Genomic DNA, 5,913 nt, shown 5'->3' with positions numbered 1-5,913 from the left:
GGGCTTACTGTATTTGTTGTGATCTTCTTTCTTTCTTTTCTTTTTTTTTCTTTATTTTTTTTTTCTGTGGGGATGGGGGCAGAGAGAGGAGGTTTTATAAGATTTTACTTTTGAATTCATCAGTTACATCAAGGTTAATAAAAAAATATTTTATTATATTAAAAAAAAAAGAGAGAGAAATATGACTAGCCTGTTAATAGTGATGTTGTGCAAGTATAATACAGTAAATTTCCTCCTATTTTGCAGCTTTATTCAAAGCCGTTATTTCTACACTTATTATAATACTTTTTTGTTTACTAAATTTTATTTTAATTTTTATAAATGCTAGAATCAAGCTACAAGATGTATGCCCTTATAAAGAGCATGCATGCAGCTAGGATTGTCAACAGATCGAATTCGGGACAAATTTTTAAAAATCTGAACCCAAACCTGACTACCAAATCCGAAATTCGAATCCGAATCCAAATTAGACAGATTTTAAAAATTCATATCCAAATCCGAACCTGACCAAAAATCCGAAACCCAAACCCGAAAACCCGAATCCGAATCTGAAACAAACCCGAATCTGACCAAAAACCCAAAATCCGATTCTAAACCCAAACCCGAAAATAATATTTATAAAATTTCAAAACATATTATGCAAAAAAAAACTAAAAACAAAAAGATTTCTAAAAAATAATAAAAAAAATAGTTTCATCGTCCAACAACCCACAAAATCTAAGATAGTGAAATTAAAAATAGTAATTAAGAGAAAAATGAAGAGAAAATTTCTTAATTTTTTTTAAAAAAAAGATAGTTATATTGTCCAACAACCTACAAGAATTAAAAGACTAGACTTAAAAAATAAGAAAAAAAAGACATATATGATGAATCAAAAAAACCCATATCAAAGAAACAACTTCAATTTTTAATTTTTTTATTAAAAAAATCCTCACCTTTTTTTCCTCTAAGGTTTAATGTTGTGGTTCTTTGAAAGAAAACAATAAGCCAAAATACCTTTTTGGAGAAGAATGAATAAGAGAGTACACAAGTCTACAACCACTTTTCTAATTCTCTTTTAAGGTTTTAACCATTGAAGTTTGGAGATGGAGAGGGTTTGGAAAATGAGAAAGTTTTGATTTTTGAATATTAGGATTTGAGTTATAAAGATATATATATTTTGATTTAGATTATAAAAGTGTAAGTATTTTTTTGGCCTTTAGATTTGGATTTAATTGTTTGAATTTTTTTATATATATTATATCATATTAAATTTCTTTGGATTCAGGTCGAATTCAGTCGAATTCAGGTCGGGTTCGGGTTCGGGTTTTTTAAAAATATCCATGCCCGAACCCGAATCTGTCAAATTTTTTTTTTATATCCATACCCAAATTCATATCCATTTATATCGGATAAAATTCGCTCCGTTCGAATTTGGATTCGAATAAAATTCGAATATCCATATCCATTTACATCCCTACATGCAGCACTTTACATAAACCTAGTGCACTTGCTACTTTAGAGTAATAAATATAAATACAAAAACTTTATTAGGATAAACCTGAGGAGACAAGCTTTTATAAGAAGCTGTACGTAATTATTTTAATAAAAAATTAGGTATTGTATAGAAAAGTTGCAGAAAATAAAAATCAAAATAAAAATCAAAATTTTCTATTAGAGAAGTATCCGGGGAGGCGACTAACCATGTGTGTCATTTTGTTTGCTAGTGCATGTTCTCCTTTTCTTTTATTTTTTTTCTTTTTTTTTTGACCAGCTAATGTGTAATGTGGCAAATAGTTTTCTTTTTAATATATAGTTATTATATATTATATATCTTATCTTTTATACATATGTATATATATATATTATTATTAATAAATAAATACCAAAAAAAAAGAAAGTTAGTTTGTTAACACTATCTTTTTTTTTTTTTTAAAATGTTTAATTTATGATTTATCGCATTTTACATAAAAAAAAAAGTTTTTTTTAAAAGTGGCTTAAAAAAAAAAATAAAAATGTCAAAATATACTTTGGTTTCTCGAGTAATTAACTTTTCTAAACAACCTCATCTACAAATACATGTGGTTGGCACAGATTTTTTTTCTATTTGAAATTTATGGTGAAAACAACGAAGCGTGAAAGCATAAAATTATGGGACACCAGATTTACATAGTTGAATCATGAGATATTAAAATAAAAAGAGAAAAGCAATCGGAAACAATTAAAAACCAATTTAACATATGTTTTTTTTGAAGTCCATGAAGCGGATATAAAATAGCTTATAAATAAAATCATAAGAAATCAAAATTGACAGTAACTAAATTATTTTTTTTATCATTTCTTCTATTGTTTTTTTTTTATTTTGATATTCTATACTTTTATTATATAAAATTTAATATATTATAATTTTACTCTTTCATAAACTTTAAAAAAAGATTTTTTTATTTATACATGAAAATCTTTTCCTTTTGCTTTGGGTGGACGGATGGTGCTCGTGATATCAATCACTTACGATTGCACAGAGAGGTACGTTTTGTAGACTTTGNATATCAAAGAAACAACTTCTATTTTTTATTTTTTTTTAAAAAAATCCTCACATTTTTTTCTCTCAGGTTTAATGTTGTGATTCTTTGAGAGAAAACAATAAGCCAAAATACCTTTTTGGAGAAGAATGAATAAGATGTTAAAGATATGCCTTCTTTTTTATTAGTTTGGTTCATATATCGAGTTTATGAAAAAATAAAAAGGATCTCATAAGGATTTATTTTGGTGGATCCTAATTTAAATTGGAATCCTAGGTGGACTAGGATTAATTTCCATATAATACTCTATATTCAATAATCATATTGAATTAGAGTAGGATTGAGCGAAATCCCTCTCTATATATATACATGCATATGCATGTATAGCTGGGTGAGGCGTGTGGATAAATTAATTAGCGGTCCGGCTAATTAATGCACGGCACCTCCGGTGGCCATACGGACGGAAGAGAGGCCAAGCTTAATTAATTAGGCACCCGGCCTTGTGACCATACGGTTCTTGAGGCGGTTCAGAGGCTTAATTAATTAGCACCCCGGCCATATGGACCATGCGGTTTTTGGGGTGCATGGAGGCTTAATTAATTAGCATGCGGCGAAGCTAATTAATTAAGGTGGCCGGTTCTCTTCATGTATAGCGGTACGGTAGCAAGAGAAGGAGATGCGCGGTAGTACGCATGCGGCGGATTGACGTTGGCGGCGCAGCGGCGGTTCTCAACCAATTGCCTGATTAGTTCGGATTCTTCGAAGCAACGGCATAAAGGAATTTGGTTAGAGTTTCTATACTTCTCTAATTTGGTCTTCTCGGTTTTACGAAAAGTTTTTTCGGTATTTTTCTTGGAGTTTTCGTTGGAACAAGAAAGGTGGGATTCACCATAAGGTTCTTGGTTTTTTATCCGGAGAAGACATAAGGTGTATGCTTGTACTTCTATTTCTTCATATAGTGGAATACATCTCTCTCGCTCTTCCCGTGGGCGTAGGCAATTGCCGAACCACGTAAATCTTGGTTTTTTCTTTCTGCATTTATTTATTTTATCGTTCGGTCGATTTTCTTTATTTTTCGTGCATCTTTGTTGGTAGCACATGACGGACGATCCATCCGGTTCCCAACATAAGAGAGTACACAAGTCTACAACCATTTCTCTAACTCTCTTTTAAGGTTTTAACCATTAAAGTTTGGAGATGGAGAGGGTTTGGAAAATGAGAAAGTTTTGATTTTTGAATATTAAGATTTGAGTTATAAAGATATATATATATATATTTAGATTATAAAAGTGTAAGTATTTTTTTGGCCTTTAGATTTGGATTTAATTGTTTGAATTTTTTTATATATATTATATTATATTAAATTTCTTTGGATTCAGGTTAAAATTCAGGTCGGGTTCGGGTTCGAGTTAGTTAAAAATATCCATACCCGAACCCGAACCCGAATCTGTTGAATTTTTTTTTTTAATATCCATACCCGAATCCATATCCATTTATATCGGATAAAATTTGCTCCGTTCAAATTTGAATTCGAATAAAATTCGAATATCCATATCCATTTACATCCCTACAGGCAGCACTTTACATAAACCCAGTGCACTTGCTACTTTAGAGTAATAAATATAAATACAAAAACTTTATTAGGATAAACCTGAGGAGACAAGCTTTTATAAGAAGCTGTGCGTAATTATTTTAATAAAAAATTAGGTATTGTATAGAAAAGTTGCAGAAAATAAAAATCAAAATCAAAATAAAAATTTTCTATTAGAGAAGTATCCGGGGAGGCGACTCACCATGTGTCATTTTGTTTGCTAGTGCATGTTCTCCTTTTCTTTTCTTTTTTTTATTTTTTTTTTGACCAGCTAATGTGGCAAATAGTTTTCTTTTTGTTTCAGATGTTTTGCATGGAGAGACACGTTAGCATTCACTAACTATAGTGCTCGTGGTAGGCAGGTCGGTTTCGTTTTCCCTTTCTAAAAGTACATATTTATTATTTTAAAAAAAACTTCAAATATCACTTTATGTGATTTCGTACTTTTTTATTTTAATATTATATAGTTTAAAATATATTATTTTTATATTTTATAGTTTTATTTTTTTTTTGTTATTTTCTTTATTATTTTTTTTATTAAATCAATGACAGTTAAAACTAAAGAATACTAAAATGAATATTCGATAAAATATAGGCGGAGTATCTGAAGTTTTTTTTGTATACGATTTAATCAGAAATTAACAAAGGCTAATGAAAAGAGAAAAATAAAATTATAAGGTACTAAGTTGATACGTTTTAGACCACATGGTACTAAAATACGAAAGTGCAAAGCCACAGAAGTGGTATTTAAATTTTATCCTTTTTTTTAGACACTGTTGATGTACATAAACATCTACTCCAACAAATCTTTTCGATTAAGGGGCTCTTTGGTTTCATATAAAACTGTAAAAAAATAATAATAATAAATTTTACGCTATTTAGTATTTAATTTGTAGAAAAAAATAATTTTCTATCACAATTGTTTGATTGAAAGAAAAACAAGGCTTTTTTTCATATAAAATCCACTTATTTTGGGCTTTTGCAAAACTGGGTCACTTTTTTCGTTTTTGCAGATTTGGTCCGCTTTTTCAGCAAACTGACCAAAATACCCTTATTACTTTTTCTCTTTCCTCTTTCTCTCTCCTCTTCGTTTCTGTCGTTTTTTTTTTTTTCTCCGCCAAAAAAAAAAGCGCGGACGTCATCCGCCAGTTGTCTTCCCTTAACCTCTGCGTCCGCCTTCCCTCCGTCTCGACCATTCCTCTTCACCGAGTTGCCGTCCCTCCTCACCCTCCTCCCCTCGCCAGCGGACCACTGGCTCCTCTCCTCCGCGGCGCCGCTGACCCAGCCCGATCCGTGCTGCGGACGCTCAGCACCGCCGTGGGCCGCCCTGTCGCGGCCGCTCTCGCTCTCGGCGAAGGCGCGTCGTCGGGCTCGGATCAGCGGGGGAGAGAGACACTGGCGAGATGGGGCAGCAAGGGGAGGCGCCACGCGGAGGCCCCCGCGCCCGGGGGCGCAGCGGAGGGGAGAGAAGCGCACGCTGGCCGCGGCCACCAGCGCAAGCGTGATTCTTCTCGTTTGGCGCCGCCCCTTGTCTGCGCCGCGCCGCGCAGCAGCCTGCCAACCAGCGCCTTCTGGGCTTCTCCCACGACGACGTCGCCAGACGCCGCGGTCCGCACGCGGGAACCCCCAGCCCGATCCGATCGCCCGGCAACCCCCACGCCGTACCGCAGCCTAGGGCCGCGGGCGAACGGACCACGCTCGCGGCGTCGGCGGGGCCCTCGGTACTGGTTTTTGCTTTATTTTTAAATGCTCTCTTAACAGATGTTTATATGGGTTCGGCATAATTTCTTCTTCGAAATATAATGAATGGCTACTTAATAT

The sequence above is a fragment of the Ananas comosus genome, linkage group 9, assembly GCF_001540865.1.
Source record: "Ananas comosus cultivar F153 linkage group 9, ASM154086v1, whole genome shotgun sequence".
NCBI lineage: Eukaryota > Viridiplantae > Streptophyta > Magnoliopsida > Poales > Bromeliaceae > Ananas > Ananas comosus.
Note: the sequence above shows the minus strand (reverse complement) of the source record.